The sequence below is a fragment of the Triturus cristatus genome, chromosome 10 (assembly GCF_964204655.1).
Source record: "Triturus cristatus chromosome 10, aTriCri1.1, whole genome shotgun sequence".
Lineage (NCBI taxonomy): Eukaryota > Metazoa > Chordata > Amphibia > Caudata > Salamandridae > Triturus > Triturus cristatus.
Window position 1 is genome coordinate 1,060,864,925 of NC_140593.1, and position 21,761 is coordinate 1,060,886,685.

The 21,761-nt window shown below is 47.0% G+C and overlaps 1 protein-coding gene across 2 annotated transcripts in view; it reads right to left on the minus strand.

Annotated features, from left to right (window-relative positions):
• Positions 1-21,761, minus strand: part of SDK1 (sidekick cell adhesion molecule 1) — a 2,285,003-nt gene that overhangs the window by 1,912,531 nt on the left and 350,711 nt on the right. The gene's annotated exons all lie outside the window — the stretch shown is intronic.

The window sequence follows — 21,761 nt, forward strand, 5'->3', positions numbered from 1 at the left end:
AAACATTCCAGTTAAAAACCTCAACTTTGGTCAGGCAGTATATATTTTCTTCTACCAAAAGTAATTCAACTGACTGTCACGGAGGATTTGCAAGAACAGGAGAAGACATTGTGGAGCTATTGGATGAGGGAGCTGCTCTAACATTGTATTTTTTTGTCTTATCCAGGGCAGAAACAATGCACTCACTAAAGTTACTAACTACAGCTTCTTGAATTGCCTGCACAAATTATTTACATTTGGATATACAGGCCTGCTGATGAGTAAGCTTCCTCCGTATCCCCTCCAGCCTACGTTATTCTGCCAGGTTTCAATTCAACCATTTATGTTGTGGATGAAATTACACTATTTTCGCGATTGAAAAGGGTTTTTGGCCAGATGTACGACCATTGGAATTTGCGATTCACAAATTGCAACAAATAGCGAGTTGCAATTTGCGAGTCGCAAAATCCAATGTACAACAGTGTTTAAGACACTGTTTACGATTCCCAATGGGGTCACAAATTGCATGCCTCATGCATATTAACGAGGCTGTCGCAATTTGCGACCCCATTGGAAATGGCTGGCACTCCCAGGGATGGTGGGCTGCTGGGGTCAGCAGACCTCCATGTCTGGGACTGCTTTTAAATAAAGCAGTTTTTTAAAAGCAGACCGTTTTCCTTGAAGGAAAACGGATGCATTAAAAAAAAATTTTAAAATGAAACTTTTCAGTTTCATTTTTTAAGGGCAGGCAGTGGGCCCTAGAACCACTGCCTGCCCTTTAAAAATATTTGCGCATGCATTCACAAAAGGGAAGGGTGCGTGTGCTTTACCGCCCTTCTGAGAAGGGTGGTAAACTGAAAGTGTTTTGCAAAACATTCTTACATGGGTGTTGGAGTCACTATCAGGAAGGGACGACCTTGGCACGCCCCTTCCTAATAGCCAGTCGCTAACCCGAGGAAGCCGGAGGGTGAAGGGGGGGTCACCTCTTCAGTAAAACTGCTTGTGTCGCCATACAAGCCTGGCAGAGACACCTCCACCTGCGTGGGCCGGGTTGCAGTGTGTTGGTGCAGCCGGTTTCACTCCGAGACGTTCCGTGTGATCTCCTGCAGCAGCCACTGGAGTGAAACCGGCTGTACCAACACACTGCACCCCGGGCCACCCAGGTGGGGGCGGCTCTGCCAGGCTTGTATGGCGACACATGACAGTTTTACTGAAGATGTGACCCCCCCTCCGGCTTCCTCGTGCAAGACTGTCTCGCTGTGATAAAGGGGGTTTAATGCCCTCTGTGCCACTGAACATTGTTAATAACCTCTCTTTGAACGTGAGGCAGCACACTGGGTTAAAACGCCTGCTGCCGGAGTCTGCTTGCAGTTTTCGTGGTGCAGACTCAGACTTTCATCCTTCCTACCAAAACAAGACGAGTTCCATAAAATTAAACAACACCGACAAAAAAGCCGGTTTGAAGTTTCCAGGCTGTTTCCAGTTTCCAAGAAAGCAGATTTATGGGGCTTCAGGAGAAGAGACAACATGTTTCCAGTCACACATTCGATTCTTGAGTCTTCCATACTGGGAATTCCATATGTTTGTGATACTTACGGTCAGATCAACCTTATGATTAGATGTTTTAATGAATTAACTTAGATGCTCCTATAATCGTTGTCCTGTCCTGATGATGACCATTTAATTATATTATGGTCGAAACGCCGTCAACGCATACATGTGGCCCAAATTGAAGAGGACGCATTTTTGCTTTGTGTTATTTTTTGTCTTGTTCTGAACTCCCCATTGTGTATAATTATTTCCTCACGAAATAATCAATGGGGAGGGAAGGAGAAGCTGTGATCCATTCGGCTTCCTTTCATAAGTACAAAAAATCAGGGGGGGAATGGACCACTTGTCCTGTGTAGCCAGGGTCTTTTTTGTTCTTAGTTCCGTCACAAAAGAACCCTCATAGCTATACACAAGTGTGAACGCGGTATGAACTGGGTCACCGCTCATGTGTAGTAGTACAGCATCATCATAGGGTCTTATTGTATGTATGCTGTCCTCCGCCAGGAGGAAGACCAACTGGTTGTGCAGTAGCGTCCAGGTATAAAAAGGGGTGGTGAAAGGTGATGAAATCAAGTGAAGTTAAAAATCTCTAAATCAGTTTTTCTGTTGTGATTTTATTCTGAGAATGTTGATAAGAGAAAGATAAAAAAAGGTTCAAGTACGGTGGGGGACCGGGTTACTGGTCCGTCGTACTTTGTCAAGTAGTGGGGGTCAACATGTTTCAGCCTTCTGTCAACATCTAAAGGCTTTCGTCAGGACCGCAATAAAGGAGGGCGCGTTCTGGCTCCTTGTTTAGTGAGAATTTTTCACTAATCTAAATTCGTATGGTCAGCGGTATCACGGGCAGAGCAAGCACAAGTTCCCGAACGTGAAGGAATCGAAATACAGTTCCTCTCGTACCTCTCGGTACCTCCGAGAGTACAATTACCGTGTTTACAAGGTACAGATACCTAGGATCTGACCATACGAATTTAGATTAGTGAAAAATTCGCACTTGTGTATAGTTATGAGGGTTCTTTTGTGACGGAACTAAGAACAAAAAAGACCCTGGCTACACAGGACAAGTGGTCCATTCCCCCCCTGATTTTTTGTAATTATTTCCTCAGACACTTTGTGATTACACTTTGTATTGTTAATTTTGTTTTTGTACCGTGTTGAGTGCCAATGTTTTTGTATGTCTCAAAATTTTATTATTTATCTACAAATACATTTTGTACGAATTGAATTTATACATGGACTTTTTGTAAGTTGCTCTAGTATTGTGTATAAATGTATAACTTTTTTCTTTCTTTGATTCTTTCTTTTTGAATAGTATAAGTATTCTTCTCTGATGTATGTTTTGTGTATATGTGTTAAACTTGAACCTTTATTAGGTGTACCATAATAGCCAAGTCAGCCCTACACATTGTGAGCTCCACGCCTGTAATTAAAGCAGCATGTTTTACTACTGACCATGTATTCTACATTAAGGCTCTTAGACCAGGCTCTGGAATAGCTGACACAAGTAATAGGATCTTATATAATGGTGTGACAGTAAAGAGGGATGAACCAAATTGATGCCGTCTCGATCATCTGTGAACATATTATAGAAAGTGCTCTGGAGGTACAAAGGGCATGTGTACCTATGTTTTTTACCCTTTCTTCTCAAGGGATCATTCCTTCATTTACATGGTGGCATGGCCCCATGCAAGTAGGGAAATCTTCCGTGCCTGCACAAGATCATGGCACAAAGTGCCCATCAGGAGGCCCACTGGCTGTGCTCTACATGAAGATGGTGCACAGTCAATTTGTCCCTGAGGGGACCCCTACAAGGAAAGACTACCTAAGAACCACCAGGCATTACCCTACAGGTGGGTGCATTCACTCACTGCGCCTGACTGTAGGGGAATCATTAACCCTCTTTGAAATGCATGCCCTGTTGCCACCTGCGCAGTGAAAGATGGATCAGCTGCTTCAAACAGACGTTCCATCTTTCACTAATGGGCTGTTCCTTGCACAAGTTTGGTTTCACGCATCCATTGGGAACAGCGCGTTTGGTGTGATACACCACACTGTCCCACTTAGCCTCTGCCGCACAGACTTGCGGTTCTGCACCTGGCGAGCAGCCTTGTGGCTCAGTAGCGCTGAGTGGGACAGGACGCCGTATCGTTAACATTTTGCCTAGCTGAACAACAGGCGGGTCCCCCTCACTGCTTGGTACATTATGCTAATGCAAAGGATTTTCAGATAAACAGCAGTTTGATCAAAATAATGTCTGCTGGCAATCCCGTCGCTTGCCCTAAATCCATTTGCGATGAAAAAATTGGATCAAGGAAGCACACGCTCACGTCCAGGAGTGCGCCATTTTGAGGAGCTGAACAGCGGAGTACTTCCAACCATTCGCAAGTGCGGCGTAAGCCATTTAGCAAAATTGCCGGCTAATTCAAAGGTAAAAGTATGGGGCTTCAAGCTTCGATAACAACTTTTTCAATGAGAAACTGAAATTTATTCCTGAATTTTTGGGAGTACCTCGGACGTTGTGAATGGGGCCAGTAAAGGATTTCACATGTTCCTGCAGTCTGGTGAGAAGGAAACAAGCTTTCTAGCCCTGTTGTGCACAAAAATCCAGGGCAATTGCCCCGTATCCAACAAAAAAGCAATCCTATTTTATATAATCAGATGCTTGCGAGAGAGTAAGAGGTAATAACCTTCATCTCAGTGTCACAACAGCATCTTTTTGGAGTACACATTTTCTTTTCTTACACAATGTCCTTAGTTCACCTAAATTAGGTGAAACACATTAATTCCTAATGACTTTGAACAGAATAAATGAGACTAAATAAGAATATTGTTTTCTAAATGCCTTCTATTTTAGTAATAGCTCAAATTTCCTCTGGGGCTTTTATGGAAAGTGTTAGACGCCTAATACAGTTAATGTCCATGTCTACATCCCATATGATGCCGGGGTTTATTGATGGAAGCAGAATTCAATCAGATCTGTTTGTAATGCATTATTTATCAGCCATTTCACATCCATACTGCGGTTTTATGGATGTGTTTTTGAGAGCCTTGGTGGTATTTCAATACTTGATTTGATAATTTAATAATATTCAAAAAAGTAAATTAAGCTGAAATACATTTATCAATTTTGTTACAAGAGTAGTTATTCACTGCACAACAATCATGTACAACATTATATCACTCTCCATATTAAAGGCGAGATTTTATTCTCTGTAATTTTGACAGACTGTGTATACCTACAATCACAAATCAATCACAGAAACCGGTGAATTTTGTTACATTTGTTCAAAAGTTTGCCTCAAACCACGTTTGCACACTTCACGTGGCTTTACAACAACAAAAGCAGGTCGCCCAGATATATTAGGTGGAAGCTACTTTTAGTTACATACAGAAATGCTATGCAAAACTGTAATCAATCACACGTTTCATAAAAAGGAACTTCCAGCTTCCTAAAAAAATTGATTACTAGCTAGTGCAGAAACTGGTCAAGCATATGTTGTAAGTGAAACAACCGCAGGATCAAAACTTATGAAGAAGGCAAATATTAGGTCTGGAGAAAATTTTAATTACATTGGCATCATTCTGAGAATTTCGTTTTACTCTTGCAACATGTAATACCAAAATGACTCCATCATTCCAGCTCACATAATAACACTCCAGGAGAAACAGTTGTTTGTGGTGTTTGTGCGTTTTTTAATTACTTTTTGACACAAGAATGCATTCAAAGCGAAAATATAGCGTTAAATGACGGATTTGAATTTGCGTAATTATATGTAATTTTGCTGAAATTTCATGCAATCACGTGAAAGCATATCATGCAAATTTTGCACACGCCTAGCTTTTGTGTGAGTATATATGTTGACTGTGAAAAACGCGATGCACAGTTTTCTCCAATAATTTCACAGTAAATTTTGCAGTGATATTATAAACGATGTCATAGAAGATGTTATGGGTAATGTAATATGTGGGGTAATAAGCAGTGCACAGCGAGGACGTGAGTTATAGTTAACTTAGGGAACAAGTTATTGTTACTTGGAATAACTATAACTGCTGAGTTTTTATGGTTTTGTGTGTGTGAAATCTGAACCTAACTATAATGTCCCTGTAACCCTAGGTTTTTTTCAATAAATGTCTACGGTTTTTAATGTTATTTCCTAACTATAATGTCCCTGTAACCTAGGTATGTGAGTGGTTGTGAGGGTGTGTAAATGGGTGTGTGGTGGGTTTGTCAGTGCATGTGTGAATGGCTGTGTGGGTCTGTGAGTAGATTTGTAAGTAGCTGTGTGGGTCTGTGATTAGGTGTGTGAGTGGCTGTATGGGTGTGCATTTTAGTAGGTGTGTGAGTGCCTCTCTGGGCGTGTGAGTGATTCTCTGTGGCTCTGAGTGGGTGTGAGTGGTTTTCTGGCTCTCTGAGTGGGTGTGTGAGTGGTTGTATGGGTGTGGGATACTAGGTTCTAACTATCTACTGGCAATCTAAAGGCGATCCCCAGTAGGTGATTATAGTAAGGACAAATTTTCCATCGGAAAAAAGCATTTTTTGACTTACCTATAACTTTGGCGCCGATTGACAGACCCAATCAGGCTCACGCATCCACTCACAGACTCACTTAGACATTCAAGCACCCATTCACAGACCCACTCCGACACAGACACCCACTCACAGACCCATTCAGAGATTCATGCACTCACTCACAGGCATACTGAGTCATTCATGCACTCACACTCATTGTCAAAGGTTAGTGTTTACAGTTAGGAAATAAAATGTAAAAAACCTTAGAAATGTACTAAAAAAACAGGTTGCAGGGTTGTTATAGTTAGGAAACAACATTAAAAAAAGTTGAAATTCATTAAAAAACAAAGGTTACAGGGACGTTATAAACAGGCTCACATTTTACTTGTACAAAACCAGTGGAATTCAGTAGTTATAGTTACCGGAGCTAACTCTAACTTACGCCTCCGCAATGCACTGCTTATGACCTCATATATTACATCACTCATGACATGGTGAGTGACACCTCAAATGACATCAGTGAGTGGGTGTGTGAGTGCTTCTGTGGATGATGTCATCAGTGATGCCATTTGAGTTGAATCAGTGATGTCACTGCATGTGTCATGAGTGTTGTAATATGGGATGTCATAAGCAGTGCATTGCTGCAGCGTAGGTTATAGCTAGCTCAGATAATTATAACTGCTGAATTTCACTGGTTTTGTAGGAGTGAAATGTGAGCCTAACTATAACGTCCCTGTAACCTTTGCTTTTTTCAGTGAATTTCCAAGTTTTTTAAATTCTATTACCTAACTATAACGTCCCTGTAACCTTTTGTTTTTTCAGTGAATATATATATATACATAAACACATATATATATATATATATATATATATATATACACATACACTTCTTTTTCTTTTTTTAAATCAAAGGAGCAATTCTGAAAACCTGCACATCAATGAAACTTTTACAGGGAAAAGCCTGCATCTCCTTCAACAAAGCCCACTAATGTGAAATGTTGTGTGTGACATCACCTGTCATTGAGGAAACATTCATGCACATAGCAGAAATTAAACATTAATAACACACCGAGGTGATGAATCGACGGTTTGGTGAGGACAAAAGGTGCATTATAAAATTATCCTTGTATGTCCACACAGTAATTTCATGAGGCAGCAGAATTGCTGCACAAGGCCTAAAGTATAGCTGCCTTAGCCCTACAGGAGGCATAAAATAGTGTTGCGTGGTAAGTGAGCATAGCAACTAGGCAGCGAGTAAGGCATATGGTGTGTCATAGCTTTTAGGCTTTCACAAACACTATCCACACTTTCCAAACATACACCTAAATAAACAAGACATAAGTGGTGCTGAAAGTGCAGGGAACCGCAATCGCATTTCTGTAGTGCTATTAGGAAAGGGAAGCCATCACATTAAAAATGATTTACCCTACGACTACACTTGTGGTTGTTCAATTGTGCAGCATTATTTTTAGCGTTAGGGCAAACAGGCACATAATAGGCAAAACTATGAAAATTGCAGTTTCTCTTGGTAATGTTATGTGTTTCTGTAAATTATAGTAGGTACACTCACAAGTGTGATACCTCCATTCCTAGGAAATCCCATTTATTACCAATTCATATTCTCACTCATTTCACCAGAGCCGACCAAATTAATTGGAACCAGCGTTTTAAATACAAGCCTTGAGCATTTCACATGTGGTGTAGATTGACCAAAGGGTACAAATATACTAGAGAAGAGGAGCTCAAAACTTGTCCCATTTCCATTAAGCATGGGCATTTCCACAACTATACCGTTAGTTCGAAACCGCTGAAACTGCGTTTTAAATTTTATGGCATAGCCACTTTTCCCTTCCCTTCAATCTCATTTCCCTTTAACTTTTTGGTGGCTTGAGAAAATAAGCAGCAATTTCTATAGGTTGTTGCTTATGCCTAAGATTTTGGGGATTTCTGATGTCTTTTTAAGAAACAGGTTCCAAATGAACTGAGGTAGTCTTGTTAGAAAAATACAAAATGAAATACATTCATTTGTAATAAACTCTTAGAGTTCATTCCCACACAAGGATGCATTTTCCTATAAGGCCAACTTGCATTTGTGCTTTTATTGCGCCTTGGATCTGGGGAAACGTTGTCTGTGTCTGAATTTGCAATTAACAAAGCTTATAAAACTCAAGCCAATTCAGAACATGGATTAGCACTCAATCAGGAATACTACATTCATCAGTAATATGTAGTTAATTAATACCAGTAAGTGTTAGTTAGTTAATTTAGCAAAGTCTTATGCCAGGCGAGAGTCTAACAAACAGTAAACATGGGATTCGAGGGCTCATAGGAATAATAACGAAGGACAGATAACTGCACAAAATTATTGGCAAATTAACGTGGCAGCTCGAGGAGTACAGAAATGTTTCTAGACAGCAAATGGAACAAACTGCAAAAAAAACACCTCATCATTATTCATTTTGTACTGCATGGGGAGATATACAGCGCTCCTTGCAAATATGCTCTTTTAAATTATACACCTAGCCAAACAGCCACCATTGCAAATAAGTAATTAGAGAGGTTTTGCCAGTGCAAGAGTTCTATAAAGATTTAGCCCATTTTCTCTTAGTATTAATATCAGTTATTTTTAATTTTAATTGCTAAATTAGCTTAGAGATAAATTAGTAGTAAAACCACTGAAAGTGCTTGGATTCCAAGTTCAGCATAAAAAAGTAAAGTACACATACAAAGTGGTAAAAATGACGTAGTTGACGCTCGCCAGTGACATCTGATGTGGTCTGGCGGTCACCGCTTCAAATCATAGGAGAGTAAATTCAGTCTCCCATGCTTCTGAAGTCAAGAAATGTAATGCAACTACAAAAGGTAAAATCGACACCTTTAAATTACAGCACTTTGAAATACCACGAGTGTTATATGAAATGCTAAGTAAGAGGAAGTTATTAGTATGATTAAATGGAGGGACGAGATGTTGAATCTGGAGAGCTAATAAAGTAATTGTAAATATGTGCAATGTTAAACTACAGTGTTCTGTCCCAATGACATAAACACCACCATACCCTGTTTTTGGATAGATATAGTGTGAAATGTTGGGTTACTGGTTGAGGGGGGTGAAACCCTACTCAAGCAGTAACCACAACCGTAATCCCGGTGAGGCATAAGTAAACCCCAAATTAACCTGTGCTCACCCTCTGGTAGCTTGGTACAGAGCAGTTAGGCTTAACTTGAAGGCAATATGTAAAATATTTGTGCAACACTTTAAACAGTAAAACAGTGAAAACACCACACAAAAACATCCCACTCCAGGTTTAGAAAAATAGTGTAGGTTTTAATAAATAGATCAAGACCAAAATGTCAAAAATCCAATCGGAAACCGGAGATACTGAATTTCAAACTTTTACGATAAAATAGCGGCAAAAATGACAAAGAGCCAACCAGGGATATCTGGTTGTGCCGTATCGGGACAAAGTCACTAGTTCAGGACGATAGTGGTGGAGGGTGGGCTGGCTACAGGGACCAAGTTAGGTCATCTGAACAAAGAACCTTAAAAGTTGGTTGAGGAGTGTTGCGTGGCTCTGAGGCAAGAAGTTTTGCACAGTTGAAGCGATGTGTCAGTTCTGAGATGAGGCAAAACTGCAATGAGAGGTCCTGTGCGTCGAGGATCCTGTCAAAGCGGCTTTGGATGCAAAGTCTTGGCATTGAGGATGCAGCACGCAGCTGAGGCGATGCATCTGTTCCGAGGAGCTGCATGGCTGCGATGCGTAGGCCGTTGTCGAGCTGCCTTCCATGAGAGATGCGAGGACCTGGGTCTCTGGGGAGAGCCATATAATCAGCGGAGCCAAAGATGTGAGGTTGATGTGGATCTTCTCCGCCAGTAGTGATGCATCAGTTCTGCCAGCGGATAAGCTGCTCAGCCGAGGAAATGCGTCAGTTCAGCTGAACAGCACCTTAGGTCCACTTGCAAGGGTCCAGAACTGGGGCAGCACCACTTGGCAGGGTACACTCAAAGATGGCAGAGTCCAAGTGTAGATGTAGGGTTATTGGAAGCCTGAGCCTTCAGATCAAGCCGACAACCAACTAGCTCTTGAAGTCGCTCTGGGTTCAAGAGATGCAGGTCCCGTCCTTCTCACCCAGGCAAGAGGGCAGAATGCAACAAGTCAGCACAGCAAGTCAGTTGACCGGCAGAGCAGCAGTACTTTCAGCAGCACAGCATGTCTTCATCCTGGCAGAGTATCAAAATGTACTGAAGTGGTGGTGTCTGATGTCCTCCTTTTATATACAGTTGTGTTACTGAAGTGGGGAGAAACTTTTAGAGACAGGCCTTTGAAGTGCCATGCAAGCCCTTTGTGTGGAGATAGGTCACAGCCTATTCAGGGGTAAGTGAGGCAGTGTCCAGCACCTCCCTCCCATCTTGAAACGTTGGCCCATCAAGTCACACCTAAGCTCCCATAGTGGGTGGCCATCTAGGAGGAATACACAAAGCTCAAATGCTAACTACAACCAGTCATGTGAGCAGAGACAGGCTGCAGGCTCCAAATGGCTATGGGAAGAAAATGGTAACTGTCTATGTAGGAGAGTAGGGTCTGCAATCCTATGATCACCCAGATTTTTTGCTTTTGCTTCATTGGTTTACGACTTTCTCCGGCTGTGGGCCTGCCAATCAGACCCACAGCCTAGCTGTTCTCTCTCGAAATTAACACACATGTACGTTAGGTGCATCCACTAATTGGAACTGGGCCACCTTGTCAGTCCCTGTCTCAGCATACCACAGGTATCCAGGGCATCGGTGTACCCAGGGCCTACCAGGGGCTGAAGCATGTATTATGCCACCCCTGGAATGGCCGCCCAAATCTGACACAACTGGCTGCACGACAGCTGGGGCCACGTGGTGTAATCACCCGTTGCTGTAGGTGTAGTATTCCTACACCTAAACCCTAAAATGGACACATGGATTCCTATCAGTCACTCCTATAGCAGGCCTTATCAATCCTGAAGGCAGAGTGCAGGGAATCATGTGGGACGGTGCTCTGGCGCGAGCTGAGCCCGTCGACGGCTTGCGGAACCAAGCCCTAATAGCCGTTCCATGGTGACGCGGGCCAACTACTTTTAATGCATTATAATCCTTGCGGTTATTTGCTAACTTTGGCATCGCATCACCTATACATGTCGAGTAAGGTGTCATACGAATGGGAATACGAACCCCTCGCCAGTCCTGGTGACGGGGTTAGCATTCCCCCCTTTTAGAGGGACACGACATGGAAGTAACCTTGAACCCCGGTTAAAGTTGACTCAAGCCTCAGCATCACAAAATGGATGCTGCCACCAGACACAAGTCTGACCTCCTGCTGCTGGGGGACCTTCCAGCAAGGGGAGCTTGGACAAAGGGTTTCCTGTCGAGGGCGGTGTTAGCACCGTCCCAGACAGGGTTTGTGTATCCCAGGTAGGCAGGGCTGAAAGGAAGGTGATTGCAAGTGGCACCCCGGTGCTCACTGTGCATAGCCCGGCTCAAACCAGTTTCGGGGGCACACCAGCCCCTGAGCTGGCGCGAAGCCGGACAAAGGATAGGGGTGTAACCACCCCCCTCCTGGCTCCACCCATAGGTAGAACCTAGTCACGGGCCAGCCCCTTTTTCTTAGAATAAAGGTAGGAGCGAGTCCCCTTCCCAAATTGGATAATCAGATAATCGGATAACTCCGAATCACGAACTACTTTCCACGAAAGGAACTCTTGACTATTTCTGAAGACTCTCCCTTGTGGCTAAGGAGTAGCCACCCTGCACCAGCAGGCACCATCTAAGCGCTTGCGGTTTGCTGTAAGTCTCTCCTACGGATCAAGACTGCCCAGCTCGACGAGACCCGAGTTCCCTGCCATCTCTGACCTTTTACCTCCCTCATCAGCTCAGCTGAGAGTCGTAGGTGTGACGAGACCTGCGGGACCGGCTATCTTCAGAACCTGCACGACGCTTATCTAGCACGCCCACCGAGGGACCCTCGAGTGAGTGCACCTAGGGTTTGAGAAGCCCTAACCCTGAGCAGCTCCAGCATCGAAGTCTGCCTCCCCAGCATCCCCGAGATCTGCGTGGGGGCCCTTCCGCTCCTTGTTGTTCACCGCGTTGTTCGACCACTTGCCGACCGGCTTGTGGCCCTCTTCACGACGCACCACGATTGTTTCATCACTAGTCTGGTTGCTCCAGACTGGCTCTTGCTCCCCTTCAACAGAGGAGTACCACGGACCCTCCTGGTCCACTCCCGACGCCATCTTGACTCCCCCGCTTGGGTTGCCACTGCCAAGATCCGCTGCCCCTGCCTGGGCCCAGCATCATCGACAGCAGACACCTTCGTGGGACAGCTCGCCCTCCATCCTGGTCGCCGCCGCGCCTCCTGGTCCGAGGAACAGCCGAGTCCGACGTCACCCACTCACCTGGTCGAGGTGACTTCAGCCGGTACCCTCCTGGTACCCACACGATCGCTGGCTAGCGGTTGAGAACTGAGTCCCCTCTGCTTTCAGGTTTCCTTCATCACCGATCCAGGCTTGGATCGCTCCGAACATCGTCACTGGTCGCCTGCCAGCAACTTCTTCTTTCAGGCTCCTGAGACTACACGAGGACTCCCGACATCTTGACGAACTTCACGCAGCCGCAGCCTCCGGGCTAGGTAACTCGAGCATCTCGGTGCTCCATCGCAGGTTCGCTCTACAAGTGTCCAGTTCCTTTTTCGTTTAGTCCCACTGATCGGATCACTCCGGAATCAGTACCTCCAGACTCTAACCATTCGCATTTCACTGTTAGTGTAGATGGTTTCTCGTGCCCCTCGGGCATTTGTGTAAATTGTGCAACTGAAGTATTTTCCTAAGAGTTTTGTAGTGTGCTTAGCTCCCTGACTCATAAAGAGCCAGGGTAGTCTTGTTATAAATAAATATCCTTTTATTTTCATAACAACTTGTGTGGTGTCCTTTCACTTGGTGTTCAAGGGGTATATGTGATGGTAAACAGCTGGCTTAACACGCCCTCTAGAGTTTAGCCTAAAGACTGCTCGTATCCACGCTACTAGGATAGCTGGTCTAAAAGGTTGACTTACAACCAATCATCAATAAGGGTCGTTTGGAATGATGCACAGTGATCACTAGAATAGTGAGCACTACATATCAGGCCAACTTCTCACATTGGTGAGCAGCGGTTGGGATTTGAGCTTGCTGTTGTTTTACCACACACGTATCCTAAGAATATCGCAGTGAAAGATCACATAAGTACCCAGGTACATATAACTTAACTTAGAATACTCCGAGTTCTACTGAACCGGCTGTTGTAGTGTAACAGGGCTTAGCACACCCTGACTACAACTCTTAGCAAGGGATCAGTAGGTAAACCCATAGTGTAGGTAGGTGCAACACTTACACCTCACTAGAAAAGCATGTCGGTCCACGGAGAGTCTGCAGGGACTCCCCTAGTGGTCAGTGACCCTCCACAGGTCGTGTCACGATATGCAACTCTTAGCTTCAAGGAGATGAGACAACTGTGTGCCTCCAGGAAGCTAAACCAGGGTTCTAACCCTACCATCGCAATACTGATAGGTCTCTTAGAGGCGTACGATGCTAGGAGGTCCTCTAACCCAGGTCCCCCCAGTGCAGATGGGAACATGCCTCCCTTAGAGGGAACCCTCGGTGACCCAGACCTCGACCTCCACACAGAGGAGGAGGACGAGGACGAGTTATCGGGAGACGAGGCAGACAAAGGTCCAGTGGTAGTCGGCAGGCTTACAAGGACCAACTTAAGCAGGCATGAGAATGGAACTGGGGGAGCCCCGGGCCCACGCTCAAGCAGGCTTAACCTTGGGAACGGACGAGCTAGGTCTCTCTCCAGAGGCTCTGGCAGATCGGTTCATACACATGTCTCTCAGGCACCTTCTCAGAGAGGAATGACTTCCCCTCAGAGGAGGGAGCATGAAGCGAAGATGCGGGAGGTCAATCTGAGGATCGAGCGGGAAGAACTTGCCCTCGCCAAAGAAAGACTTGCCTTAGCCCGAGAGCAGAAATTAAGTGGGTTAGATCCCACTGGTGGCAGCATTCTCAATAGAGAGAAAGACAGGGGTATAGACACTAGACACCTGAGTAAAATAGTGCCCCCCTTTAAACAAGGGGACGACATCCACAAGTGGATAACTGCCTTGGAGAGGGCCTGCACTGTCCAGTGCGTCCCCCCAAGTCAGTGGGCAGCTATACTGTGGCTTTCCTTTGAAGGTAAAGGAAGGGACAAGCTCCTCACTACAAGAGCTGAGGATGCTAACAACTACCAAGTCCTGAAGAACACACTGATTGATGGGTTCGGCTTAACCACGGAACAGTACCGGGTGCTGTTCCGGGACACCCAGAAAATTCAGTCTCAGGATTGGGCTGACTTTGTCGATTGTGCCACTAAGGCTTTGGAAGGCTGGTTGCTGGGTAGCAAGGTTACTGATTACACAGGATTGTACAATCTTATCATGCGAGAACAGATTTTAAACAACTGTCAGAACCAATTGTTGCATCAGCACCTTGTCGACTCGGATCTGACCTCTCCCCAAGAATTGGGAAAGAAGGCAGACAGATGGGTCAGAACAAGGGTCAAGCAGAACCAGAATCAGAACCAGGGTGGTCAGAAGAAAGCAGACCAAAAGGGTAACAAGAACGAACAAAATGACCAGAAGTCTTCGACAGGTCCCCAACAAACCAAAGAGGGTGGGGGTCAGGCTTCACAGAAGAAGAAGACTCAAGAAGGCCAGTCAAAAAGGTGGTGCCAATACTGTAAAAGTAAGACTCACTGGTTTAGTGAGTGCACCAAGAAAGGAGGGCAAACTCCTACCACTGCAGCCCCTAAGGCACCTGCGCCCCCTAGTACAGTCAGCAGTGGTAGTGCGCCTCCCAAGGCATTAGTTGGGTTAACCTTGGGAACCGAGGGGAGTGACGACTTAGTCGGCACGCTCACTCAGGCCGTCCTTGTCTGTACAGGGGATATGGATATGTCCCCTGATGCCAGTCCCAATACTTTGGGCAAATACAGGCAGACACCTTTGATAAATGGAAAAGTGGCTCAGGCCTACAGGGACACGTGTGCCAGTGTCACCATGGTGACGCCTAACTTCGTGGACCCTGGACAGATCATGCTAGGTACCAGTTACCTAGTGACCAATGTCAGCAACGTCACTACCAATCACAGTATGGCAGTTGTTGATTTCTCCTGGGGAGGGGTAAGTGGCCCGAAAAAGGTTGTGGTTAGTTCAGACCTCCCCGTAGAATGTCTGTTGGGCAATGATTTGGAAACGTCACAATGGTCAGAAGTGGAGCAGAGGACTCACATGGAAATGTTAGGTTTGCCAGCACATGTCCTTGCTGTGACCAGGTCACAGGCCAAAAGATGCCCCACTGAACAGGTGCTGGATCCTGGAAGAACGGACCAGACACCTTCCAAGAAAAGGAGCAGTAAGGGTAAGGCTTCGCCTTCCCCCTTGCCCCAGGTCGTGGATCAAGTCTCCGAGGAGGCTGACCTTAAAGAACTGAGGGAAACTGAGCCGCAAGAGCTTGAACCTGGTCAGGTTGAGTTTCTGGGCTTAGGGGGACCCTCCAGGGAAGACCTGGGGAAGGCACAGTTAGACTGCCCCTCACTTGAACCCCTCAGACAGCCGGCCGCTGCTGAGGCTGCAGGGAACGCCACAGGTACCCACAAAGTGTACTGGGACGATGGACTCCTGTACTCTGAGGCAAGAGACCCCAAACCTGGTGCGACCAGGAGGCTGGTCATCCCCTTGTCTCTGAGAGGTTTCCTTCTCACCTTGGCCCACGAGATTCCCCTTGCAGGTCACTTAGGCCAGAATAAGACTTGGGACAGAATTGTTCCACACTTTCACTGGCCCCACATGTCCGAAGATACGAAGGAGTTTTGCCGCTCCTGTGTCACTTGCCAAGCCAGTGGTAAGTCAGGTGGCACGACAAAGGCCCCCCTCATACCACTACCAGTGGTGGGGGTACCCTTTGAACGAGTGGGGATCGACATTGTCGGACCAATGGAACCCCAGACAGCATCAGGGCACAAGTTTATACTGGTGGTGGTGGACCACGCCACCAGGTATCCTGAAGCTATTCCCCTTAGGACCACTACGGCACCTGTGGTGGCACGGGCCCTACTTGGAGTGTTCTCCAGAGTGGGCTTCCCTAAGGAGGTCGTCTCAGACAGAGGTGCAAACTTCATGTCGGGATATCTGACTGCTATGTGGAAGGAATGTGGTGTCAACTACAAGTTCACCACACCCTATCACCCACAATGCAATGGGCTTGTTGAGAGATTCAACAGGACCCTGAAAGGGATGATTCACGGACTACCTGAAAAGCTTCGGCGGAGATGGGATGTCCTGATACCCTGCCTCTTGTTCGCCTACAGAGAGGTCCCGCAGAAGGGGGTTGGCTACAGCCCTTTTGAGCTTCTGTTCGGACATCCTGTAAGGGGACCCCTTTGTTTGGTAAAGGAAGGATGGGAGAGACCTCTCAGAAAGCCGGCATCAAACATTGTGGACTATGTGCTCGGTCTCCGCTCGCGGATGGCGGAGTACATGGAAAAGGCGTCTAAAAACCTTGAGGCAAGCCAAGAATTACAGAAAGCTTGGCACGACCAAAAGGCTGTCCTGACTGTGTACCAGCCTGGACAGAAGGTGTGGGTGCTGGAGCCAGTGGCCCCAGCAGCACTCAAAGACAAATGGTCTGGGCCCCACACGATCATTGAGCAAAAGGGAGAGGTCACCTACCTGGTAGACCTGGGAACTCCCCGGAGCCCCCACAGGGTGCTCCATGTAAACAGGCTCAAGGCATATGTCGACAGGGAGGGCATGGGCTTGCTCATGGCCACAGATGAGGGACAGGAGGAGGAGAGTGACCCTCTCCCAGACCTGCTCTCTCAGAACCCTGACGATGGATCAGTAGATGGTGTTGTCTTTTGTGGCAGCCTCTCTGGACATCAACAAGAGGATTGTAAACAGGTTCTTCAATCCTTTCGACATATGTTCTCTCTGACACCCAGTCAGACCAAGTGGTGTACCCACGAGGTCGACACTGGGGACAGTCTGCCCGTAAAGAGTAAAATCTATCGGCAACCTGATCATGTCAGAGACTGCATCAAGACAGAGGTGCAGAAAATGTTGGAGCTGGGAGTCATTGAACCCTCGGACAGCCCCTGGGCTAGTCCCGTAGTGCTCGTGCCGAAACCTCACACCCAGGGCGGTAAGAAAGAGATGAGGTTTTGCGTGGACTACAGAGGTCTCAATGCGGTCACTAAGACCGACGCCCACCCGATACCAAGAGCAGACGAACTTATCGACCGGTTGGCCTCGGCCAACTACTTAAGTACGTTTGACCTGACAGCTGGGTATTGGCAAATCAGGTTAGCTGAGGAGGCCAAGCCCAAAACAGCATTTTCTACCCCGGGTGGGCATTATCAGTTCGTGGTAATGCCCTTTGGTTTGAAAAATGCACCTGCCACCTTCCAAAGGCTGGTGAATCGAGTTCTCACTGGGTTGGACGACTTCTGTGCGGCGTATCTGGACGATATCGCTGTCTTTAGCTCCACCTGGGAGGATCACCTGGTCCACCTGAGGAAAGTGTTAGAGGCCCTGCAGAAGGCAGGCCTCACTATCAAGGCCACCAAGTGCCAGATAGGGCAGACACAGGTTGTATACCTGGGCCACCTTGTAGGTGGAGGCCAGGTTCAACCGTTGGAGAGCAAAATACAGGCCATCCAGGACTGGGCTCCTCCAACCACCCAGACTCAGGTTCGAGCTTTCTTGGGCCTGACTGGTTATTACCGGAAATTTGTCAGAAATTATGGATCCATTGTGACCCCGCTAAACGACCTGACAAGTAAAAAGATGCCAAAAAAAGTTCAGTGGACAGCCAGCTGTCAGAAGGCATTCGATGACCTAAAGCGGGCCATGTGCACAGCACCTATCCTAAAGAGTCCAGACTACTCCAAACCATTCATTGTCCAAACAGACGCTTCGGAGCTGGGTGTGGGAGCTGTTCTATCGCAACTGAATTTTGATGGTCATGACCAGCCCATAGCTTTTATTAGCAGGAGGCTGACCCCCAGAGAGAAGAATTGGTCAGCTATTGAGAGGGAGGCCTTTGCTGTGGTTTGGGCCCTGAAGAAGTTGAGGCCATACTTGTTTGGCACTCACTTCAAGATTCAGACCGACCATAAGCCCCTCTTGTGGCTAAATCAAATGAAGGGTGAAAACCCCAAACTACTTAGGTGGTCCATTTCCCTACAGGGTATGGACTTCACAGTGGAGCATAGACCTGGCACTGATCATGGCAATGCAGATGGGCTCTCCAGGTATTTCCACTTAGAGCAAGAAGACTCACCTGGTCAAGGTTAGCTTATTGTCCCAAAGTTTGGGGGGGGGTCATGTAGGAGAGTAGGGTCTGCAATCCTATGATCACCCAGATTTTTTGCTTTTGCTTCATTGGTTTACGACTTTCTCCGGCTGTGGGCCTGCCAATCAGACCCACAGCCTAGCTGTTCTCTCTCGAAATTAACACACATGTACGTTAGGTGCATCCACTAATTGAAACTGGGCCACCTTGTCAGTCCCTGTCTCAGCATACCACAGGTATCCAGGGCATCGGTGTACCCAGGGCCTACCAGGGGCTGAAGCATGTATTATGCCACCCCTGGAATGGCCGCCCAAATCTGACACAACTGGCTGCACGACAGCTGGGGCCACGTGGTGTAATCACCCGTTGCTGTAGGTGTAGTATTCCTACACCTAAACCCTAAAATGGACACATGGATTCCTATCAGTCACTCCTATAGCAGGCCTTATCAATCCTGAAGGCAGAGTGCAGGGAATCATGTGGGACGGTGCTCTGGCGCGAGCTGAGCCCGTCGACGGCTTGCGGAACCAAGCCCTAATAGCCGTTCCATGGTGACGCGGGCCAACTACTTTTAATGCATTATAATCCTTGCGGTTATTTGCTAACTTTGGCATCGCATCACCTATACATGTCGAGTAAGGTGTCATACGAATGGGAATACGAACCCCTCGCCAGTCCTGGTGACGGGGTTAGCATTCCCCCCTTTTAGAGGGACACGACATGGAAGTAACCTTGAACCCCGGTTAAAGTTGACTCAAGCCTCAGCATCACAAAATGGATGCTGCCACCAGACACAAGTCTGACCTCCTGCTGCTGGGGGACCTTCCAGCAAGGGGAGCTTGGACAAAGGGTTTCCTGTCGAGGGCGGTGTTAGCACCGTCCCAGACAGGGTTTGTGTATCCCAGGTAGGCAGGGCTGAAAGGAAGGTGATTGCAAGTGGCACCCCGGTGCTCACTGTGCATAGCCCGGCTCAAACCAGTTTCGGGGGCACACCAGCCCCTGAGCTGGCGCGAAGCCGGACAAAGGATAGGGGTGTAACCACCCCCCTCCTGGCTCCACCCATAGGTAGAACCTAGTCACGGGCCAGCCCCTTTTTCTTAGAATAAAGGTAGGAGCGAGTCCCCTTCCCAAATTGGATAATCAGATAATCGGATAACTCCGAATCACGAACTACTTTCCACGAAAGGAACTCTTGACTATTTCTGAAGACTCTCCCTTGTGGCTAAGGAGTAGCCACCCTGCACCAGCAGGCACCATCTAAGCGCTTGCGGTTTGCTGTAAGTCTCTCCTACGGATCAAGACTGCCCAGCTCGACGAGACCCGAGTTCCCTGCCATCTCTGACCTTTTACCTCCCTCATCAGCTCAGCTGAGAGTCGTAGATGTGACGAGACCTGCGGGACCGGCTATCTTCAGAACCTGCACGACGCTTATCTAGCACGCCCACCGAGGGACCCTCGAGTGAGTGCACCTAGGGTTTGAGAAGCCCTAACCCTGAGCAGCTCCAGCATCGAAGTCTGCCTCCCCAGCATCCCCGAGATCTGCGTGGGGGCCCTTCCGCTCCTTGTTGTTCACCGCGTTGTTCGACCACTTGCCGACCGGCTTGTGGCCCTCTTCACGACGCACCACGATTGTTTCATCACTAGTCTGGTTGCTCCAGACTGGCTCTTGCTCCCCTTCAACAGAGGAGTACCACGGACCCTCCTGGTCCACTCCCGACGCCATCTTGACTCCCCCGCTTGGGTTGCCACTGCCAAGATCCGCTGCCCCTGCCTGGGACCAGCATCATCGACAGCAGACACCTTCGTGGGACAGCTCGCCCTCCATCCTGGTCGCCGCCGCGCCTCCTGGTCCGAGGAACAGCCGAGTCCGACGTCACCCACTCACCTGGTCGAGGTGACTTCAGCCGGTACCCTCCTGGTACCCACACGATCGCTGGCTAGCGGTTGAGAACTGAGTCCCCTCTGCTTTCAGGTTTCCTTCATCACCGATCCAGGCTTGGATCGCTCCGAACATCGTCACTGGTCGCCTGCCAGCAACTTCTTCTTTCAGGCTCCTGAGACTACACGAGGACTCCCGACATCTTGACGAACTTCACGCAGCCGCAGCCTCCGGGCTAGGTAACTCGAGCATCTCGGTGCTCCATCGCAGGTTCGCTCTACAAGTGTCCAGTTCCTTTTTCGTTTAGTCCCACTGATCGGATCACTCCGGAATCAGTACCTCCAGACTCTAACCATTCGCATTTCACTGTTAGTGTAGATGGTTTCTCGTGCCCCTCGGGCATTTGTGTAAATTGTGCAACTGAAGTATTTTCCTAAGAGTTTTGTAGTGTGCTTAGCTCCCTGACTCATAAAGAGCCAGGGTAGTCTTGTTATAAATAAATATCCTTTTATTTTCATAACAACTTGTGTGGTGTCCTTTCACTTGGTGTTCAAGGGGTATATGTGATGGTAAACAGCTGGCTTAACACGCCCTCTAGAGTTTAGCCTAAAGACTGCTCGTATCCACGCTACTAGGATAGCTGGTCTAAAAGGTTGACTTACAACCAATCATCAATAAGGGTCGTTTGGAATGATGCACAGTGATCACTAGAATAGTGAGCACTACATATCAGGCCAACTTCTCACAGTCTAAAAGTGGCATTTTCAGAATTGCCATTTAAAATCCAATTTCACCCTAAGTTAGGATTTTAAATTAGAATGCCAGAGACACCAAACATGAATCAAATGTATCTTCCTATTTGGAAATGACATTTATAAAATGTAATAAGGTAGTCCCAATGTTATCCTATGGGAGATATAAGCTTTGTTGAAGTGAAAAACGAATGTAAAGGATCAGGACATCTTAAACTAAAAAGTACACGTCCTGCTTTTTAAATACATTGCACCCTGTCCTCTGGGTTGTCCAGGGCCTACCCTAGGGGTGACATATGTATTGAAAAGGAAGGTTTGGGCCTGGCAAGAAGTTTAACTTGCCAAAAAGACATGGCAGTTTAAAACTGCACACACAAGCTCTGCAATTGGCCGGCCTGAGACATGTTTAAAGGGCTACCTAAGTGGGTGTCACAATCAGCACTGCAGGGCCACTAGTAGCATTTGATTTACCGGCCCTGGGCGCATGTAGTGTACTTTACTAGAACCTTATAATTAAATTAAATATGCCAATTGGAGATAAACCAATGTTACCGCGTTTTAGGGGAAAAGCACAAGCACTTTAGCGCTGGTCAGCAGTGGTAAAGTGTGCAGAATCCTAAGGCCAGCAAAAAAGGAGGTCTAAGGGCAAAATGTTTGGGGAAGCCACGCCAAGGATGGCAGGTCTAACAACAGGGTTTGA